General features: G+C 42.1%; 1 protein-coding gene across 2 annotated transcripts in view; it reads left to right on the top strand.

The window, feature by feature from the left end:
• ECRG4 (ECRG4 augurin precursor) overlaps positions 1-22,652 on the top strand; it is a 65,701-nt gene that overhangs the window by 20,424 nt on the left and 22,625 nt on the right. The window contains exon 1 of one of the 2 annotated variants that reach the window (XM_073351148.2): positions 11,561-11,727. The exons of the other annotated variant lie outside the window; for it this stretch is intronic. The gene's annotated coding sequence lies outside the window, so the exon portion shown is untranslated. Of the gene's footprint in view, positions 1-11,560; positions 11,728-22,652 lie in introns of those variants that run through there. 2 annotated transcript variants of the gene reach the window in all.

The following is a 22,652-nucleotide window of genomic DNA, read 5'->3' as shown; positions in this document are numbered from 1 at the left end:
GCCTTCTGTAATGCAAAAGCTAAATATGAACTAATAATAGAAAAAGAAGAAAAATAACTTAACCAATGCCCTGATGCTCACTGAAATCAGTGGGAATCTTTCTATTGATGTCAATGGGTTTTGTATCCGGGCCCACAAAACAGTTTATATTTTCCTCTGGGGAATAAGCAACTTGTTAATTTGACTAGAATTTGTTGTGTTTGATAGCTAGAGTGGGAATGAGAGGTTTGTATTTGTACTGAGGAAGTCTTGGTCTATGTCTCTTTCCCACTCTGCTTTCCCACTCTCTTCTTTTCCAATTCATAATAAAGAAATGTAAAGCAATGCATCATCTGCCGCTGGCAGCAATGACTAATGAACATGACTTATCTAACAGGCATTATCACAGAGACAATGAAAGCCCAGGTGACACTTCATAGAAAACTTTGAACTTTCATTTTCCTTAGATAAAATACCTGCTCTGTAAGCAAAATTGTGTATATTGTTTTCCCCTTGGTCTTTATTAGCTAGGATATTTGCATAATACCAAAAGGCTTGTTTCTGGTGCGTTCACCTTCTCCTGCTGCTTACTCCTCTCCTGAAGTTTTAATCCTCTGTTAGCAAACTGATAAATAATTTCCACAAAATGCAATTATGATGTCACTAACAGAGGATTACCCCTTCAGGTGAGGCATGAGCGCGAGAAAGTCTGAAAGAACAAAGATTATGTTTCCTTGTCCTGCACCCTATTAAAACTTTTATTGCCTATAAAAATGGGAAGAGAAATGCACAGAAAAAGAAGCCATCATGATAGAGATCATAGCCTCTCATATATTTACCATGCACACCACAACTGCTATGAGATAGATCATGAGCCTAGTCTAAAGCCCACTGAAGGGCTTCCAATGACTTCAATGGGTTTCAAGTCAGGCCTGTGCCCAATGAAATTGAATAATTAAAAAAACAAATGAAAAAGACACCCCTGCTTTGGGCATCATTCCAGAGTTGAGCGCACATGTTAAATATTCCCAAACAAGTCCATGAATTACCACATAGAACCATTTCCCGATGGAAATGGGCTGAACAGCCCACACCAGCATCTAAGGCTTCAAGTTCCAGCCAGGCCGTGGCACTTTGATTGGACTAAGCTAGTCACAGGAGAAAGGGGAAAAGAGAGTCAAACCAGGCTTTTTAACTGGCAAAATAATTGAACTGGAAGGCGTCAATTAGGGAAGGGAGAGTGAGTAACAAGCCCACACATTGGACAGAAAGCCCTGTTTTCTTTTAAGAAATGTGTAAACAGAGTCAGAATGAGCTCTACCCTGACGTCTGATGGTGAGCTGTGGAAAAGGACTTCAGGGGCTGATCTCGTTTACATGGGCACACCCACCCTGCCTAGCATGATGGGACTGCTTGCCCAAATGGTAATTTTGGCTGCTGTGGGATCCCCAGTCTCTTTGTTATTGGGGAAGGAGTAATAAAGTGTTGTTAGCCTGGTTATATGAATCAAGGACAGTAGAACTGTACTTGGCATTTTATGACGGAGGGACTCGCCCTCAACTAAATAGCACTTGCTAGGCAAGGGACATGGGTTCCAAAGCCCAGTGAATTAAGGGGTGGCTTAGGACAGGCACACTATCTAGTAGTGTGGTAGCCCTATTCTGAGGGCCCCCTAAATACAGCTTTAATCTCTCTGTGGTCTTATAACAGAACTAATTTTGACTCTGTTAAGAGTCTTGTTATGTGCTACAGAGCTGAAATCACTGATTCCTAGGTCTAAGCATTAGACCTACTTTGGGCTAGTGATTCTGAGTGTGTCAGCACTGAGGCTCCCCTATTAACAGCTGAAATCACTAAAGAGCTGAAGTTACTGAGAGCTGTGTTATGTGGGGGTGGGGGTTGAAGACATGTTTGTGAGCAGCTGGCAGGAAGTCTGGTTGAGAGGTGTGGCTGGTGGTGAAGACTGCAGCAGAACCCCACAGAGAGGTGTGGCGTTTGGCCGGCGACTTGAGCAGTGAAGCATGTAAGATGCCCCCATACCTTTTCCCCCTTCCACTCAGGCTGGGAGGTAAACTCTGAAGATGAACTTCTGAACTCTGGGGCTGTGCGGGCCAAGGGAAAAAACTGTGGGTGGGGTGAATGTTAGGTTGCTGGACTTAAGGACCTGAAGGAAAAAGGACACTGCGAAAACTTACTTGGGTGTGGGTCTTTTGCTCATGGTTTGTGTTATGAATCCTGTTTGTGGTGTTTCCCCAACATAATGCCACATTGTTTCCATCCTTTATTAAAAGGCTTTTGCTACACTCAGACTCTGTGCTTGCTAGAGGGGAAATATTGCCTCTTAGAGGTGCCCAGGGGGGTGGTATGTAATTGTCCCAGGTCACTGGGTGGGGGCTTGAGTTGGTTTTGCATTGTGTTATTGAAAAGGAACCCCTGGATACTGATTAGAGTTGCTGCTATCTCTGACAGGCAGAAGGATTACAAATGTTTCCTGTTTATCATGGTGGATCCCACTAGAAGATGGCTGAAGGACATGAAATGAAGGGTGTGGTTAATGTGGGGCCCAGGACAGCTGGAACAGATAGAGTATGAATCAGCAGTCTGAGTCACTTGCCTATCAAACAAAAGCGTTAGACTAAGATTTTCAAAGGAGACTAAGGAAGTTAGATGCACACATCCCATTGGAATTCACTGAGAGTTGGCAGCCTACCTCCCCCAGCTCCTTTGAAAATGCCAACCTCACTGCCTTTCTGGGGAAGTGGGAGGCTCCGTGTTAGGTGCTCTCAAAAGGTTTATCACACCTGGATTTTTTTTTTTAGTTTGACCGCTTGTGGTTTAATAATTGTAATGTCATGGAGATGAAACCCTCTGCAACCTTTAACCCCAACAACTGGTGTGATGTGGAGGTTGGAGAGTGTGCCAGCTCACATAGTTAACAAATGTTTATAGGGCTTCGTAATAGCTGCTGGCATTAGAACAAGGGCAGTAAAAAGGGGATTAAATGAAGACAAATGTGAGACACAGGCAGTAACAAATACTCCAGCAGATGTGTGTGGAAATTAATGGTATGGTGATAACAAATTCTGATGCACCACATGGTAAATGTGTCTCTTGATACCAGTTTTTAGTGCAGAATGAACCTGATGGGTAGGAAAAGAAGAGCTACACAGGTAGAAGTCTCATCACTGCAATACATTCGCTGCATATTAATGACCTAACGGAGACCAATTAAAAATTCTTTTTTTGTTATTTTGGGCTGCACAACCTTGCCACCAAAACTATATTGCTGGCTGTAGAGTGGCTCCCCTAACAAATGCATCAATTGGGTTTGAGAGGGGCAGATGAATTTACAGCTTAAGCATAAGGTTGGTAGTCAGGAGATCGAGGTTATATTCCTAATGCTGCCTCAGATTTCCTCTGTGACATAGGGAAAATCACCTCGCTTCTCCATGTCTGAGTTTCTCCATGGTAAATAAGGATAAGAATGCTCCTCTACAGTACAGTGTTTCACCAGATGTATTGTATGGCTTTAATTTGGCTTTAATTAAATTAAATGTATAGGCATTACAGAAATGCAAAATATAATTTGCTACGATTTAAAAGCCACACTGTGTTTCAGTGTGCTACTTGAAAATATTTACCCCTCATCTATTTACAGATAGGTACATAAACATTTTCAATCTATTTTAACCCTGTTTTTAAAGAAACACAAAGGGTAATTTTTTGGAGCTTGATTCTTCGGCCACTCCCCTTGTGTTCACCCGCTGCAGCCTGGTGGCAACGCAACTCGTTGAGTGTGGATTTTTCTGTCCGTGGCCCTTGATCAAGATGGAGTAGGGGACTGTAGGTTCCAAACGCTCTTCACCCATCTCTTTGGAGGATGTTTGTGTGAAACAGCCCATGCAACAGCAATTTAACAAAAGACAAGGTCTATTAAGCATACAGAGAACTGAATTTCTGAAAAGGTTCTTTAATGTATCTAGGTTTACACTTCAAGTTCTCGAACACTAAACTAGATTCAGCATTTTCAGCCGAGGAATAGAGGAAAAAAAAAGAGTGAATAACTTATGTCTTCCGAAGGCAATTGTCTCCTTTAACCGCTGTTTGATAAGCCTGTCAGCATTGCTTGCTGTTCAGACACTGACTCCCTACCTTTGCCCCCAGGACTCCTTATCAAGCCTCTGCTTTTGGGTCAGCTTCCATGTTCAGATGGCCTTCTGCCTGTCCATGTCTCCCACACTCCCTCATGAGTTAGTCCATTACCCTATCAAGGTGATGTTTCAGTGACCTTTACACAAAGGAGTTCCCTAAGAGAAAGGTAGGGTTGGGGTAGGTGTCTGGGTGTGTGTAAAACAAGATGCAGCAACTCTGAGAACAAAATATGTATTGCTTGCACAAAACAGGAAGGTTTTAGAGCAACAGGGAAAGGTTTTAGAAATGTAAAGGTGCTATACACAGAAAGCGATGGCATAACATCTTCATACTACATACTGTACACACTGCAATTCAGAATGTGTCTGATTTGTCACTCAAAGTCACCCTGCCTGTGTGCCCATGGCTGTTTGGTAAATTAAAAAGATCCTAATATAAAAATGATTTTCCACAAGGGCACAAGTGTTGGCTATAAATAGCCCATTATGTTTAAACATATCTATTAGTTGTGGACCAGTCCCTTTTAAGCAAACATTGTGGATTAGAGAGACTGAAAGAGGAAGAATTTTTATGGAGCTCAGGTTTTGTTTGTTTGGGTATTTTAAATTCTTACAGAGTAGGGTAATTATTTATTAAATAACCATGGTACCTGTGTGCTGATCTCTGAACAAAATACTGCTGATGTTTCAGAGATCTATTGTGTCCTCACGTATATGTCACACAAGTGGGTTTTCATAACATGGTGCGCTCAGATAAGTGAGAAAACTGCATAAATACAGTCTAGTTTCAGTTATTGGTATGCAGTCTGTGAAATACGGCTCAGTGACTGGCATGCAAGGAGGCAGGGGCAGCAGCCCAAAGAGGCAGAGACTGCAGGAAAACAGGAAGAGTTTCCCCAAAATAGCTACTTCAGTCACTGTATAGCCTAATATATGTAGAATTTTTTTTTACAGATGTTAAATCATGAGTGTAAAAATTAAGCCGGATTTAGGCTTAAGTTTTATTCAAATAAGTTGTTACAAGAAATACTGAACAAACAGGGTTTCTCTTTTTTTTGCTCTTGCTTGGCTCACATAGTGCTAACAACAGTTAATATTCTGCTCAGATTTTCTAGCAATATCCAAATCCCCCAATTTTTAGATATCCCTTAGCTGAATACCTAGTCCTCCCCAAGGCTTTGTCTATACTACCTCGCCTAAGTAGGCATAGACCTCTAGTGTAGATGTACAGTTCTATTGTCCTTGATTCACTGACAAAAGGAGGTTTTCTGATGGTGTAGGAACATCACCTCCCCAAATGACGTTAGCTATGCTAATGGTTTTCATCGGCAGAGCTGCATATACACTCAGAGTTTTGTCAGCATAACTATGCCGGTCAGGGAGGTGGCTTGTTCACACCCCTGACTGACATAGCTAGGTTGCTACAAATTTTAAGTGAAGAGACTGAGCCTAAGTGATCATGAATAAAATCTACCTCAGAGGTTTGGTCACATGGATTCCTGCTAAACTTTTACATGGAACTTTGCTTGAAGCCACCAGTCAATTAGCTGCCCATTTTCCAGCAATTCAGGTAAACAACTTTTCAACTCTCTTTTTTCCTCCTGTTTCTGTCTAACAGTAGTAACTTTCTGCTCCAGTTTCTGGTTTAATATCCATGGACCAAACACTGCAGTACATAGGCTAAGCCTACACTATAAAGTTTTGTTAGCAGAACTATGTTGGTTGGGGTGGAAACAAGCAGTGTAGACAAGGCCTCAGACAAAACTGTCACTGATCTTTGCTTGAGAAAGATTTATGTATGACTTGTCCCAAAGCAGTGATCATTTTCTTAGCTTTTTGTATCCCTTTTTGTTGACTTTTCCTTGAATATTCAGGCAGCCAGTTATTGTTCTCCCAAATGGAAAAAGTCTTCCATTGACTTAACTCCTGCATCTTGGGTAGGTAGGTTAACTACAACAACAAGAGAACATCTCCAATGCTGTAGGGAGTTTCTACACTGACATGGTATAGTGGTGACACTGTAGTGTGGTAAGTGTAGACATAGCTTCAGTAACTTTTTACTATACCTCTAGCTGGTTAAGGGCATGTCTGGCTAAAAACATGGCTTGTGTCCACACAGCCCATGGTTAATAACCACTGAACCTTCACAGGGTGCTGCCCCTACTAACTATCCTGTGTGGCACGCAGTCAGGTTGCCGTAACTTGGTAGGCACACTGAGAACAATGTTCAAAGGCACCTAAATGCCATTTTCAAAAGCATCTAAGTCAGTTAGGAAGCTGCTTCTTAGCATATACATAATGTGCCTCAGGTGGCACATGACCAGGATTCATCACCAAATTTGGTCGGCTGGGTGGATCATTAGGTTCCCCAGCTTGGGCCGGGTCCTGACAGGGAGTGTGACATGAGTACCATTGAATGAGAGTGAGGCTTCTAAGTGACTGAGGTGCTTTTGAAAATGGATCTTAGGGAATCAAGCTTGGAGACAAGGGGTTCCTGCCATATGCAAAAGCTATTTAAGGCAGGGGAGTGACACCACTGTGGTTCTTCACTGATTCCACACCCAAAGGAGACTCTTGGAAACACCAGAGAACAAGGACTGAACTGGGTGGAAGTGCTGCACCCAGGCTAGAGGGGTTTCTAGCATATGAAAGGAATACCTGGGGGTTTTAAGCTGCAAGCAAGGGCAGCTTGCCCCTTGGATGCTCTGCAACTGGTTTGAATCATCATTTAGGTATACTTGGTTCTGCTTCAGCGTGGGGTTGGGGGAGGGGTTAAAATGGCATCCCGAGGTCACTTCCACCCCATACTTTCTATGGTTTATGTTACAGTAACAGCCAAATGCTCCAGTCAGTATCTGAGCCCCATTGAGGTAGGCACAATACAGCTATATAGAAAGACATGGTCCCTGCCTATGGATACTCTTTAAGAAGGTTCCATCACCCTGTCTGCCTAGTTTTGTAGGTAATAGGTACAGTTACAGTGTTGCCAACTCTCCCAGTATTATCACAAGAAATGGCATTACGGGCACAGTCCTGGAGAAGAACAGCCGATCAATCAGAGCATTTCAGGAAGCTGGCAGTGCTCGTCCTCCTCCCCTCAGGAGCTGAGAGATTTCTGAGTGGCAGTGAGGGAACTGCTGATGACAAGATGCAACAGAAAGAGCCAGCTACCAAGCTCTCTCCTCCCTCCCTCTCAGGAAAAATAGGTCACTCTGCTCTTTGCTTCCCTCTCTTCCTCCCTCCTCTCCTTTCCATCCTTGCAACACCAGGCCTGGGAAGGGGGAAAGAGGGTGAGGAACCCCTGGAGCTGCAGGAGGTGCTGAGGTGCATACAGGGGCAAGGGGCAGATGTGGGACTGGGGCGGCAGAATGAATTAGAATTTGGGGGGTTTGGAATGAAGCTGGAAGCTCTGTGATATAAGGCAGCATTTGGTACAAATCTGTCTAATTTAATCTCAGTTGGGTCTTGCAGTGAGAGCTTCTGCAGAGAGACCCAAAAATCACCTTCCCGTCTAAGTGCGTGAGAGTTGACAGCACTAGAACAGTGACACTCATACACCGGGGGTGGGCAGGGGGAGTTCAACAATCAAGAGAATAGTATTTCTTTTTTTAAAAAGCCTAATGATTTTTTTGGGGGGGGTATATCATGATTTTTGAACTTTTGGGGTTGGCAGTACTTCAACCTCTGGTGACCTTGCCAGGGAAGCCCTTTGGGATAGTGTATGCAGAGGGGATAGAGTTTTCAGAGGACAGGTACTTATTGGGGGAAGTTGTGATGGGTTCCCTCTGGGGTGCCACCTGGAACTGGGGTATCACTGAGCCCCCCTGACTCACCAGCCTGGGCTTCCTCTCACACTTTGGTTCTGTGATAAGTTGCCAAGCTCTCCAAGCTTGCTCTTTCACCAACATATACACAGGTAGAACACACCCAGCTGCAGAACTTATAGGCTGCTGTGATCAGCTCTGCATGGGGAGGCTCCAGCTAAGGAACTGTCCAGCTGCTCAAGAGCACACGCTCCCTCTGGCACAGAGATCGGTATAGCATAAGCTCATGAAATTCACCCCCTCCCTCAATGTGGCGAAGAAATATACAACAGCTTTTTGCCCCAACTTATAGCTCCCACACACTGGTTTGAGATAAAGCAAAAACAAATTTATTAACTACAAAAGAGAGATTTTAAGTGATTATAAGGGATAGCAAACAGATCAAAGCAGGTTACCTAGCAAATATGCAATCTAAGATTAATATACTAAAGAGATTGGATGTGAGTAGCAACTTCTCACTAGACCATCCCTGACAGGTTTTTGTCCATCCTGTTCTTAAAACTTTCAATGACAAGGATTTCACAACCTCCCTAGGTAACCTGTTGCAGTGCATCCCCTCTATCTGTATCTATCTAACTATCTGTATAATTAGAAAGTTTTTCCTAATAGCTAACCTAAGTCTCTTTTGTTGCAAATTAAGCTGATTGCTTCTTGTCCTTCCCCCAGTGGTCATGGAGAACAATTTATCACTATCCTCTTGTAACAGCCCTTAACATATTTGAAGGCTGTTATCCGGTCCCCCTCAGTCTTTGCTCTAGACTAAACATGCCCAATTCTTTCAACCTTTCTTCAAAGGTTAGGTATTTAAAACCTTTTATCACTTTTGTTGCTCTCCTCTGGAACTCTCCTATTTGTTCATGGCTTTCTTGAAGTAGGGTGCCCAAAACTGGACACAGTAATGCAGCTGGGGCCTCACCAGTGCCAGGTAGAGAGGACTAATTACCTCTCCTGTCTTACATATGCCACTCCTGTTAATATACCGCAGAATTACCTTTCCCTTTTTCACAACAGCATCATACCATGACTCGTATTTTATTTCTGGTCCACTATAACCCCAGGCCCCAATCCTTTTCAGCAGTACTACCACCTAGCCAGTTATTCCCCATTTTATAGTTGTGCATTTGATTAGTCTTTACTAAGCGAAATACTTTGTATTTGTCTTTGTTGAATTTCATATGTGTTGATTTCAGACCAACTCTCCAATGTATCAAATTCATTTTGAATTCTAATCCTCTCCTGCAAAGTGCTTGCATCTCCTCCCAACTTGGAGATGTCTGCAGATTTTATAAACATACTGTACTCTCTACTCCATCATCCAAGACATTAAATGAAAGTATTAAATAGTACTGGACCTAGGATCGACCCTTGTGGGACCCCACTGGATACATTGTCCCAGTTTGACAGTGAATTTATTGATAGCTACTCTTTGCGACTAGGCTTTCAATGTTGTGTAATTTCATCTGGACCAATTTCCCTAGTTTGCAAATCAAAAATACTAACAAGCTACAGTACTAGCAGCTTTGAAGTCCCTGGGAGCATGTTGGGACTGCAGTAAGCAGAGGCCACAAACCATAATACTACTTCACCGGCATAAAGGTTTCACAGGTTATTAGCTTGTGAATCTCCAGAATTAAGCCTGACTCCAGTTAGGAGTTTTTAAACTATTTGTGATTTCTTTTAATTATTTAGGAAGTTACCAGCATCCCTTTGTGGAAGTTGAACTCTATTATGTCTAGCTGGTGTATGTGGTGTCTGTCTGAATTATTTCTGTAAGCCATGCCTACTTTGTGTGGCACTCTGTCCCCCTCTTGGAGCAGCCCATGCATGGAATTGAACTGGGAAGCCTCTGAAGCTCAGGACACACTTGCCCTGCCAGGGAAGGTAGGTAAGCCATGCCTGCTCAGTGTGGCACTCTGTCCCCATCTAGTTGTGGCTAAGCCACATAGGGTATATCTACACCAAGGATCTCAAACTCAAATCACCATGAGAGCCACATGAGGACTAGTACATTGGCCCGAGGGCTGCATCACTGAAACCTTTTCATACAACAATACAAAAGTATAGTCAAAAATGAAAAAAATGAGGAGTAAGATAGTGTGCTATTAAAAGTCAATATATTAGCTATTTTAAAACTGTAATGCAAAAAGGGGTTTTAATAAAATATAAACACTCAGTCATGCACCTCACTCAAACGACAAAACACGCATTTACTTTTAGAATTACTTTGGTTAAAGCCCCACACCTCTGCCCCCGGCCCTGCCCCCACTCCACCCCTTCTATGAGGCCCTGCCCCTGCCCCACCTCTTCCCGCCGCTTCCCTGCCCTCATTCCAACCCCTTCCCCAAAGTTCCCGCTCCAACTCTGTCTCCTCCCTGCCCCTATTCCAACCCCTTCCCTAAATCATCCCCTCAGCCCCGCTTCTTCTCGGTCTCCTCCCCTGAGCGCGCCACATCCCCGTTCCTCCCCCCTCCCTCCTGGAAAGTTCTTGGCACCGCCAAACAGCTGGGGAGCTTGGCTGCCAGTGGAATCGGCGCCTATGGCGGGCTGCAGGAAATAACTCTGCAGGCCGCGTGTTTGAGACCCCTGGTCTACCCGGTAGCTGGCAGTGAACCTCCCGGCTCGGGTAGATGGACTTGTTTGAGCGCAGCTGCCACTAGCAAGCTAACAATAGCTGTGTGGAGGTTGCAGCACCAGCAGAGGATCGTGCTAGCCAGCCAAGCTCAGGTGGCTAGCCTGAGCCTCCGCTGGTGCTGCAATGTCCACACGCTACCTTTAGCATGCTTGTGCCAGCCCTGCTCACCTGAGTATGCATACCCAGGCTGGGCGGCTCCCTCACAGGGGCAGCACAGACATACCAATCACAAAGATGGATGAGCGTGCTACAGGCTAGCCAGAGAAGGGGGTGTGTAGCTCAGGCAGTAAAGGCTTGTGCATTTAGATCCTGACAGCCTAGGTTCAATCCCTGCTGCTGATAACCCACTGAGGGGCATTTGTGCTGTGTTTCTTGTATATTCTCAGAGAAAATAGTGTGATATTACTAATATCAAGCATTAAGATAATTCCCTGATTTGATTACTGGCTGGTAAAGGGCTTTGTCAGTAGTTAGATGTCAGTGTTTTTCAGTGCTGAGCACCCTCCTTGATGCCTTACTGCATACAGTAAATGTAAGGTTTGCACTGCTGGAGATCATGCCCTGTTCCCCGGCTCCTTCTGCTAAGCCTGGTAGGAGTGTGCCTTAGGGTAAATGAGGCCAGATCACGCAGACACACAGGAATATGACATATGCAATGAGCTTGTCTACCCAGCCAGAATATACTTGCTTCTAACACCTGCAAGAAATTAAGAAAGATTGAAATACTCCCTAAAATCTGTTGCTCATCATACAGCCTACACAAAAGAATTGAATTCTTTTTACATGAGCACACCGGGGTACATCTGCTTGCAATCATCCTTCTGAAGACAGTCAGGCCTCCTTCTGATTAAGCAGAAATATGATTCGCCACACTTGGTCCACAGAATGCTTAGTAGAATATTTCAGCAAAGGGGCTGGAATTCACTAGCAATAGAATAAACATGCCTTTCATATAGTAGTTCTCCACCAGTCAGGTGGTCTCAGCATTTGGAACCCGTTTCCTCTGCCGCCTACTCACTTCTTGCCCTACTTTCAGAAGTCAAGAAATGCTTCAATAAAGAGAAACTTGTTCTGTGACAGAAAAGATAATTTCTTCTGGCCAGGCATTTGGGAAGGAGACAGGAAGCATATTATTTTAAAGGTAAACTGATAAAATATGTGTTTGCTGTAGAAACGGGAGGAAAGTCAAAAATCATATTGGGATTCTTTAGACAGTACCAGGAGGAAACGTTACTGTAACACTTAGGATTGTGCTGACAACAACTACGGGTATCGTAGGGGAAACAGGTTAGTCTTCAATTATCTGTGCATTCCTGCAGTGTAAATATTTTTCTTTGCTCACAGAAATCTAGTTTGTTGGTGTGTGTGTCTAAATGTCTAAAACTACTACCGCTGCACTACAGTGAGTATTCCACTGAAGCATATTAGAGGTGTGGACAGTAGCAACATTGTTGATTTCTCAATACAGCCTTCATTTTTAGATAATCGTCAAGGAAAGAACAATAAAATCCTTTATTTATATGGAAGCGGAGTGTTTTCTCCTATTGTAGTTTGTAACATGGACACACTGGGGTTGAAGTAATGCACTTTTATAGGTTTGTTATGTTACATCTAACAGGATGTCTTCTATGCTACTATACACAATGACTGAAAATGTAATTTAAACTGTTTGAAAAGGAACCGGGCTTGTTTTATTTTTAATAAAAGAAAACTTGTCTTGATAGCTGTGCTGTTACTGTGATTCATAAAGGAAAGCTGACGGCTCTGTCTGCACCATGTTTATTTACCTCAATTGATTGCCAGTTAGCTTGAGCTAGTTAACAGGTTTGGAAAGGCGAGTGAGTGTGCTCCTTAAATGTTTGTTCCTGGATCCTGTATAGACAAAGTTGAAGACTTAAGCCATGTCTATGTTAGAAGTACTTTGCTGATACAGGTATCTCAGCATGTCTGTACTTATGGCTTATACTGACAACACTGAGTTTTTGCTTGAAAAGCTTATTCCAACCACCCCCACCCCCGCAGCAAAATAAATTATACCAACAAAAGTGCAGTTTTGCTGATGTAACTGAATTTACACTAGGAGCTTGTGTTTGCACAGCTGTATCGGTCACAAATTGTATTTCTTCAGACTCCGTTGACACATAGTTATGCTGGCAGAAGTCAGTAGTGTAGACTTGGCCTTAAATAGTTGGCCTGATGCATTCTAGTTTGTGTTTGAAATTTAGAGGCATGTAGTTAAATGCAAAGATAAAATAGAAGCCTGTGTTAAATATTCATTTTATCAATTAAATGATCAGTTGCATGCCGACATCTACATATACCGTATAAAGGGCCTCATTTAAATAGAGTGAATAATTTGCTGCACTAATACAGTGTCATTAAAGTTTTGACACGGGAAAGAATTGTCCTTATTACACCTCTGTGTAGAACTTGGTCTGTTAAACACACACCTACTTGATATTATACTTTCCTTTAAAATGTCTTTAAAAGAGGTCACGTATTTATACAGTATATCAGTGGCAGACTTTCAGAGAGTATTGATCCACTGCATTGGAGAGTACATTAAGGAGCAATATTTTTGGAAATATTGCAAAGAAAGCCGTCCTCATCTTCTGCAGTGAGCGGGCTGCCACATATGAATGTACAGCCAGATTTTCGAAGACTCTGAGCACACTGGATACTGAGCTCTTTGGATAATCTGATCATAAGGGTGTCCATGGGAGCTGCTAGGCATCAGACTGTTCGGAAAATCCGAGCTGAAATCCTGGCTTCATGGATGTCAATGGCAAAATGCAGATTAACTTAAATGGGACCGGAATTTCACACCAAGCCTCTATTTGGTTGCCTTGTTGTGAGGTGAGCTCTTATGAAAATCTGGTGTTTAGTGCTAGGGAAATCCTTACCATGCAGAATCCTCCCTTTTGCTCTTTTCTTAAGTTTGGGATGTGTGGTGAGAAAACATTATTTGCCCTTTGGCATGAGAGAAGGACATTAGCAGATCCATGTAGAAAATGAAGAAGCAATGAGCTTTAATGCAATACTGCAGTAACAGGTCAAGAAGTGATTCTCCTACAGACACTTCCGAGGTTTCAGAGAACTTTTGACATGAAATGTATTAAGTTTACTAATGGATTTCAAATGTTTATCTTTCTACAGAAAGAGGGATGTTTTGTTTTCATTTTACATAGTCTTGCCAGTTTTAGCAACTGATATCGAAGTAAGTTTTCGACTATTTGAACTTTTAATTTATTTGGCGAAATGGAAGATCTTTGTGCTACACTCAATAATAACTGGATATGCACTAATGTTACAGGATTGATTTCACAGAGCCTCCTTTAATGTCTGGTATTTTAGCCCCGTCTGACTTCTATTCTGAAATTCAAATTAAAAGCAAAAGTCAAAACCAGAGAAAGCAGCACCAGACAATGTTGTCAGGAAAGCTTTGTATGTGGGTCAGTTATTTTTCAAAAGTCGCTACTCAACTCAACATACAGTTTTATCTGTGTGTTCTTTTCAGTCAAACATTTAACAGTTCAGCAACGCTTTTGTATTAGAATTCTCCCCAGCCACTTATCATTCCTGGGCAAAGTAGATTTTTAGCAAACATATTTAAAGACCCATCCAAAAAGATTTGGATTTGCTTCTTTCTTCCAAAACAAGGGAATGACTAATCTAGCAGTGTGAGGTACAAGGGGAAACATTTCTCCTTGAAAAATACTAAGAAGATTTCTTGCATAGAGGCTGAATGCTAGGGGTACTTTCACACTGTGCTAGACATGACTTATGACTGACAAAACCTAATGTTATATAGAATAATTATCTGAAGGGAACTGCACTTTGATCTGATATTTATTATTTTTAGTGCACCTATTTCATGGCCCCTCTTAAGAGTTCAAGATCCACCTGAACTTACCATCTTGCAAATTCTGTGGCAAAGCAATTTTGGTGTAATTTAGGACCACAGGACTGGAAGGGACCTCCTAGGTCATCAAATCAGTTCCCTGCTATTGCAGGCAACCATGTCATATAATCCCATTCATAAATTTTTCAAACTGCATCTTCAAACTAGTTAAATTTCCTGTCCCCACTGTTCTATTATTTGACATCCTCAGATTTCCTTGATACCCTTCAGCATAACTTTCAGCCTGGGTGTGACAGCACAAAGGCTACAGTAGCCTTCTTGACTGATCTCCTAGTGATGATATGCAAAGGACAGGTATCTACACTGATTATTTTAAGTCTGTCAGCAGTCTTTGAAAGCACTGGCTAAGGAAAGATATTGAAACTTGTTGACGGTAAAAGTAGTCTATAGTGCATTAGCACAGGAATCTGGATTTTGGCAAGGATGAACCCCTGGCAATTAAAAAAGGGACCTCAGATTAAGAACATAAGAACACAAGAACAGCCATACTGGGTCAGATCAAAGGTCCATCTAGCCCAGTATCCTGTCTTCCAACAGTGGCCAGTGCCAGGTGCCTCAAAGGGAATGAACAGAACAGGTAATCATCAAGTGATCCATCCCCTGTCGCCCATTCCCAGTTGCTGCCAAACAGAGGCTAGGGACACCATCACTGCCCATGCTGGCTAATAGCCATTGATGGACCTATGCTCCATGAATTTTTTTTTTGAAGACTGTTATACTCTTGGCCTTCACAGCATCCTCTGGCAAGGAGTTCCACAGGTTGACTGTGCAGTGTGTGAAAAAATGCTTCCTTTTGTTTGTTTTAAACCTGCTGCCTATTCATTTCATTTGGTGACCCCTAGTTCTGGTATTATGAGAAGGAGTAAATAATACTTCCTTATTTACATTCTCCACACCAGTCATGATTTTTATAGACCTCTATCATATCCCCCTTAGTTGTCTCTTTTCCAAGATGAAAAGTCCCAGTCTTATTAATCTCTCTTCATACAGCAGCCATCCAGACACCTAATAATTTTTGTTGCCCTTTTCTGAACCTTTTCCAATTCCAATATATCTTTTTTGAGATGGGATGACCACATCTGCACGCAGTATTCAAGTTGTGGACATACCATGGATTTCTATAATGGTAACATGATATTTTCTGTCTTATTATCTATCCCTTTCTTAATGATTCTCTCCATGACACTCATTAGTCACAATATCGGAATCCAAGACTTGGTCTCAGTGGGAGTGCAGCTACCTAAAATATACTGCATTTTATTCTTTAAAATGTCTGTTTCCATAGTTAGTACTGTAACAGTTGCTGTGAGGCTCTGTGCACCTCTCAACGTCAATAGGTGAAAGGTGCCGCTGCAGCAAAGCTGTACTTGGTTTAGGGAAAATGTCACTTGTTTGTATCTTGTCCTCATCTTCAAGAGCTACTCAACTCCTGGCTCACCCACTCTTGTCCTCACATTGCTCCCCGGCCTCTCTGTTCTGGCATGATGCTAGCCTTACCGGCCAGTATATCCTCCACTCCTGCTTTCTTCTACAGTATCTCTTCTGTATAGAAGACCTTCTTTGAAACAATCGGAAAGGCCAGTGTCCTTTTCTCTTTCAGATTCCTCCTCAAGATCCACTTCTGCTGTGACCTCTACAAGAAACTGGCTAATCAGTGATGTCTAGGTTGAGGGGAAGTTGGTTTTAGCTGATAGTTTATTTTTATACAAATAATTAGAGTATTTTTGAAGTTATTCAGCACAATCACATTGTGCACATAGTGAGTCTGTGTAAATGCACAAAGTTTTTACTGTTGCCCTTCTCCCTTGCCTTCCCTCCGAATGCTTGTCATATTCACTTCGTGCATTTCATCTTAAATTAGGCTCTGAGGCTGCAAACACATATACCCTGAGACTGTAAGCTCTTGAGAACAGAGGTGGGGTCTTCCTATGTGTATGTACATCGCCTAGCAAATAGAGTCTGAATTTGTATTAGGAATTAGGGCCTCTGGACACTATTACAATACAAATAATTAAGTATAATAAAAAATGCCACAATATAATTATAATTGTTTATGGCTAAATTGTTCACAGTCTGAGGTGGTTTAATATGGCAAAAAATATCTGTGAACATTCATTTCAATAAAAACGCAGGTGCCCTCCAATGGTATTTACCATTTCTTCTAGTAACTTTCTGCAAAAATGCATATGGACAAAATGTTGTTCATTAGAGTGTGCACAGAAAGAGACAGTGTTGTGGAAGCACAGGCTTATCTGCAGTCATGTGAGTGTTCATGCCAGAAGTGCTCAGTGGCCACCATGAAAACTCAGTGGACTGGGAATTATCCAACAGAAACAATGCCATGCGACTTAGGTGGTCAATAACACAAATCTATTCACCCAGCTGCAAAATATGTTTGCATAAACTGTTTACTAATATTTGGGAATTCATTACTCTAAATTACTTAAACTATTCACAGATCATCTGTGAAGGAAAAGAAGAGCTACGTTTGTCTAATATTTTGTTTACAAAAGAATTTGCTCCGCTCTATGAATAATAGAACAGTTTTATATGATTGTGTTAACCTAAACAGATTTGAGTTTTAGTTCTATCTATCATGGGTGAATTTGTGAACATTTCCTGTTCTACTGAGAGATGAAAGAACCCCACTATGAAAGGAGAAGAGGACTGGAAAAAGAACTTCCCAGTAGCTAATCAAATAACCGAGTAAGTATCCCATCAGCTATTAGTGTGCTTTTTTACTGGTTTTGCCAGCCAGAAGACTAGTCTAGAGTAGGACAGTTATCCTGCAGGTTAATTAATCCCAGTCTGGGGCTGGAGCAACTTGCAGTGGCTAGTGGAGGCTATTGCAAACATGGAGAAAACAGGCTTATGGGTGGCTTGGCAACCACAACCACAGTAGTTTAATGGACTATAGGAAACAAACCTTTCCTTTCACCTGAAGTGGTCAACCTGCCTCCACAGTTTATGAACCTCCAAAGCCCAGACATATTTTCATTTGGATTAGAACTGAAATTATTATGGCAATTTACACAAATGCAGTGGTTGAGCATTGTTTATGATATGGGGTTTTTTTTGAAAACTGTTGTTAAAATATTGATTTTTCAGAAATTTCTCTCTGCAATTTCTTTACTACATTAGGGGTTCTCAACCTTTTTCTTTCTGAGCCTGCCCCCCGCCCCCAAACATGCTATAAAAACTCCATGGCCCACTTATACCACACCAATTGTTGTTCTGCATATAAAAGCCAGAGCTGCTGTTAAGGAATAGCAAGTGGAATGGCAAGCTAGGCAGTTGCCCAGGGCCCCACGCTACAGGGCACCACGTGAAGCTGAGTGGCTCAGGCTTCTGCTTCAGCCCTGGGTGGCAGGGCTCAGGGCCCTGGGCTTCAGCCCTGCGTGGCAGGGCTTAGATTGTCTGCCTTAGGCCTCAGCGAGTCTAACGCTGGTCCTGCTTGGTGGACCCACTGAAACCTGCTCACAGCTCCCCAAAGGGCTCCGGACTCCTGGCTGAGAACCACTGCCCTACAACTCAAACACCCTCTTTTGGTAAAATAGCTGTTTGTTTCTTTTCTCTCTCTTCATTCTCTGTAGGATTCTTGAAGCTCCTCAGTCAAGTTTACAGTAGGCAAAAAATAAATTAAGACTCAGACAAGAATGTTACTATGAAAAAGCTCCACTAGACTGTTGTTATACTAGGTTGATAATATAATTTGCTGGGTTGTTTCACTCAACGTCTATTTTGGAAGGACAAACTGCACGCATTTCAGTATAAAATGATTTCCGCGTGAAATCCTGACTCTCTTGAAATCAATGGCAAAACTCCTATAGACTTCAGGGGAGCTAGTATTTCACCACAACCATGTAAACCCCACCAACAGAGCTCATGGTAGCCCTATGGGAATTGTAATCCCACTGAACCTTGGTGTGCTTCGAAGAGAATGAGTGCTTTGTGCTCCCACAATTTTCCTTTCACAAAAAATAGGCTTCAAGCATTCTATCTTCTTGTCGCCAATTTACAAGTGATTCCCAACTGCGAGTTATATTACATGTCACGCTGTCACAGCTTTGACATGAAAATCTGCGGTAATCAGCAAGAAAAGATTTATTTTTAAGTGATCATCTTTGAGAATAGGTTCCAAACCCTCTTATTACTTGAACAAAAATAATCTTATGTCACTTTGGGGGCCGCTCTTGTTCTATCATGCAATTATTACCACGCTTATGCTATTTTTATAAGTTACAGTAACTCCCCACAGAGCTTATCTATGTGTTCACTGGCTTCCATATAGCTGAACAATAGTCAGGACACAAATGGAAAACAAAGAGATCAATGCAACCAAGGTATCATTTTCCAAACAATTACCCCAACCCTCAGTAAGACTCAGCTATTCCATATTAGACTTAAAGCTATTGCATCTTTAGCAGTAATGTATTATGTGGCAGTGTCTTTCATGATGGACTCTTGTGACAACACAGACTAGTGGAATGACAGGATTTTTATTTGGGGAGGTTATAGGGGCTATAGGTATTGTTGGAATATAACAAGAACTGAGGACACTGATCGCTAATGGAAGGAGTGCAGTAAGAAGATATGATATAGCAGGAAAACTAAATGTTATGCAAATCAAGATCACCAGGCCTGGAAGATGAAGAAATGAGCACTAGTTTGCATATAGAATCTCCTTCCTTAGAGGTTTTTAAGGTCAGGCTTGACAAAGCCCTGGCTGGGATGATTTAACTGGGAATTGGTCCTGCTTTGAGCAGGGGGTTGGACTAGATGACCTTCTGGGGTCCCTTCCAACCCTGATATTCTATGATTCTATGATTCTATGATTCTATAACCAAAACAAAAAAGAAAACAGGGAGTTACGGTAATAGACTTTGGATCCTTTCATCTGTTAGTTCAAATTCAGCCCAAGTGGGTAGTAACTATAAATTATTATGATTGCTTATATAAAATGAGTTGATACCCTCTGGGAACTGAACGGAGTTTGTGTCTACATAGCAAAGAGAAACCCATGGCTGGCCTGTGCCAGCCAACTCGGGCTTGGGCTGTGGGGCTGTGTAGACTTCTGGGCTTAGGTTGGAGCCCATGCTCTGGGACCCTGCCACCCCGCATGTCCCAGAGGCCAAATAATGCAAGACCCCCATGGCTATTGCCCTATACTCTCACCCCATAAAGGTGGCACCTCTCGGGAGGCTTGAGTCACATTGGCAGAATGGGATGAGGACGCTTGTGCTGCCGCTATCCATCCTGCATCTGCATGAGACCAGAGAACTTTAGCCTTCTAGCCTTTCATAGACACTAAGGTCAGAAGGGACCATTATGATCATCTAGTCAGACCTCCTGCACAATGCAGGCCACAGAATCTCACCCACCCACTCCTGCGATAAACCTCTCACCTATGTCTGAGCTATTGAAGTCCTCAAATCATGGTTTAAAGACTTCAAGGAGCAGAGAATCCTCCAGCAAGTGACACGTGCCCCATGCTACAGAGGAAGGCGAAAAGCCTCCAGGGCAGATTGGAAGAGGTCCTGGAGGAAAATTCCTTCCCGACCCCAAATATGGCGATCAGCTAAACCCTGAGCATTGGGCAAGATTCCCAGCCAGATACCCAGGAAAGAATAGAACCTAAGGGTCCCAAATGACACCCATAAAGTGAAAGATAGTCTGTGCCCCAAAGAGCTACCAGTGTAAGTAGACAAGACAAACAAAATGTAGGAGAGGAAACAGAGGTGAAATGACTTACTGAAGGTTACAACTGGCCAGTGGCAGAGCCAGGAACAGAATGCAGGTCTCGTGAGTCCTAGTTCAGTGCTCTAGCGACTAGATCATGCAGCCTCCTACACATCCTATTGACTTTAGTGGGAGCTGCAGGAACTCAGATTATCAAGAGGTGATCAGCACCTTGCAGAATTAGGACCCTATGATCTGGCTAACTACATTTCAAACTAGCGCTTCGCAGATAAAACACATCCAGACAAATTATTTAATTGAAAAACTAAATGGGAGAACGATGATTTTCAGCTTGAAGATTCCCTACCCTTTTCATGGTCTTTCCTTCAGTTGTACAACTGCAGGGTCCTCTTTATTTGTCGTGACTAGTAGCAAAAACTAAAAATGGGAATGAGTAAAAAAATGATTATTATAAAGGAGAGTTTTACTGCGAATGTGAAGCATGACTAACGTTTAATCTGGGCATTTTGAAAAAACAATATGTTGCTGGTGCTTTTAGATTATTCAGTAAACAAGAAAAAATATTATGGGTCCGTTTCTGTACACAGTTCAAAACTAGCCTGCAAATGCCCAGCAGAGAATTCCCTTTCTGGAGGAGCCCGGCGTACTCATGCAAGTATGTCAGCACTGGGCCAGCCTACAGAATCAGGGAATAGAGCTGGCTGGAAAACTTTAGTGGAACCCTTTTTTCCCCAACAGAAAATGCCATTTTCATCAAAACATTTTAGAATACCATGTCAATTTCTACAGTAAATCACATGGGGAAAAACTGAAATGAAAACTTTTCATTTTGGAACATTTTTGTTGAGGAAATTTTGTTTTGGCATTTTGAGATCTTGTTTCAGATTTAATTTTTGTTACATTTTATGACGTGGAGATGCATAGCATGCACTGCTACTACTGCCGTGTCACAAGATGACCTAGTATAATAATTGAAATAGTCTCTTTCTGTTTTATTTTTAAAATCATTAAGGGCAGCTTCTAATTACTGATGTTTTCTAGATCAGAGTGTCTTGTATGTGTGGGTGGGTGTGTGGTAATGAAGCATTTTGACACCTTCACACAATTTTTATGCTCCTAGATATTTTGGAATGAAATTTCTGAAAACTAAAACAAAAATTTGAAATCCCTCCTTCCATTCCCCCCCACCACCAACAATTTTCAGATATTTTGGTTTGTGGAAAATTTCAAAAATATTTTGTTTTGATCCCAGATCAGAATGAAAAGAAGCTTCAACACGTCAACATTTCCCACAAACTGAAAATTCTGAGTTTTGATCAGCTTCACCTACTGGTTACGGTCCCCACCCCGCAATTCCCCAGAGAATCTTGTCAAACAGCAGCGAAGAGCTGACAGCTGAACCTGTGTTTGTTTGTGTTACATTTCTGTAGTGTAATATTTTGCAGGTTTTATAGAAATATGTCATTGTCCCACTGAGATTTAACTTTGGGAACACGTGGCACTCCTCTTGTAGTAGTACTCATGGTACTACTCTTTTATGTTTTAAGTGATGTATTCACAAAAATGTATGCCAGAATTAACAAGGCAGGTTCCAACTTTCACGGTTCCATACTATGCAGCTATACAGTACTGTACAGCCAGGTTAGTAAACACTACATTGAACTTGCTGGGATCCAAGCATAACCTGGTGCAGTGGGATTTCATGCCGCAAGATTTAAAGATGTCATGATCTTTTACATGGCAGCAGTAAAGAGGAAAAACTACAAAAAGTGCAGTCTTCTGGAAACAAAATATACTGTAAATCAGAAACATAGACTACAGTCTAACATCAAAGCAAGAAAGGCACAGACTTCTAACAGAGAGATTTAGGGAGGGCAGTTACGAGACTAGAATTTATCGATTTAAAACAGGCCCAATAAATATGGCATTGAAGCAATTCAAGAGAAGTACAAGTTCAGATGGGATAATGTCAGAAAGACACGTGTTATGTTTTTACAGTCAGAATCTGAGCACCGGAGCTGGGGCTGGTAGCATCATGTATTATGTAGGTTGTCCAGCCCTGCCCTCTATAAACTCCTGTTTTCAGTTACTTACAATTTTGCCAAACTTTAACCCTTTAGGCTGAAATTTTTCATGCTGGGTGTATGTCTCAGGCTGAATTTGATGGGAAATTTCAGCCAAAACAATTCAGCCATTTCTGAGAATGAGTCTTGGGGAAAATATGTTATTTGGCCCATGTTAAAAATTCTGGCAACATTTTCTTGGTCAGCTGTAGTGCCCCCATACTCTGGAACAGGGACTGGAAATATGTCTGATGGGGTGGGCGGTCTTCATCTCAGGGGTGTGTCTTTAGCCATCCCTGTGAAAATTTGCCTAAATTTAGCCAAGTTATAATCCTTTGAAAAATCACAGTTTGCACTAGAAACTTGATAGAGCTTTGTAGG

Source organism: Lepidochelys kempii, chromosome 1 (assembly GCF_965140285.1).
Source record: "Lepidochelys kempii isolate rLepKem1 chromosome 1, rLepKem1.hap1, whole genome shotgun sequence".
NCBI classification, from domain to species: domain Eukaryota; kingdom Metazoa; phylum Chordata; order Testudines; family Cheloniidae; genus Lepidochelys; species Lepidochelys kempii.
This window is presented reverse-complemented; position numbering and strand designations above follow the sequence as displayed.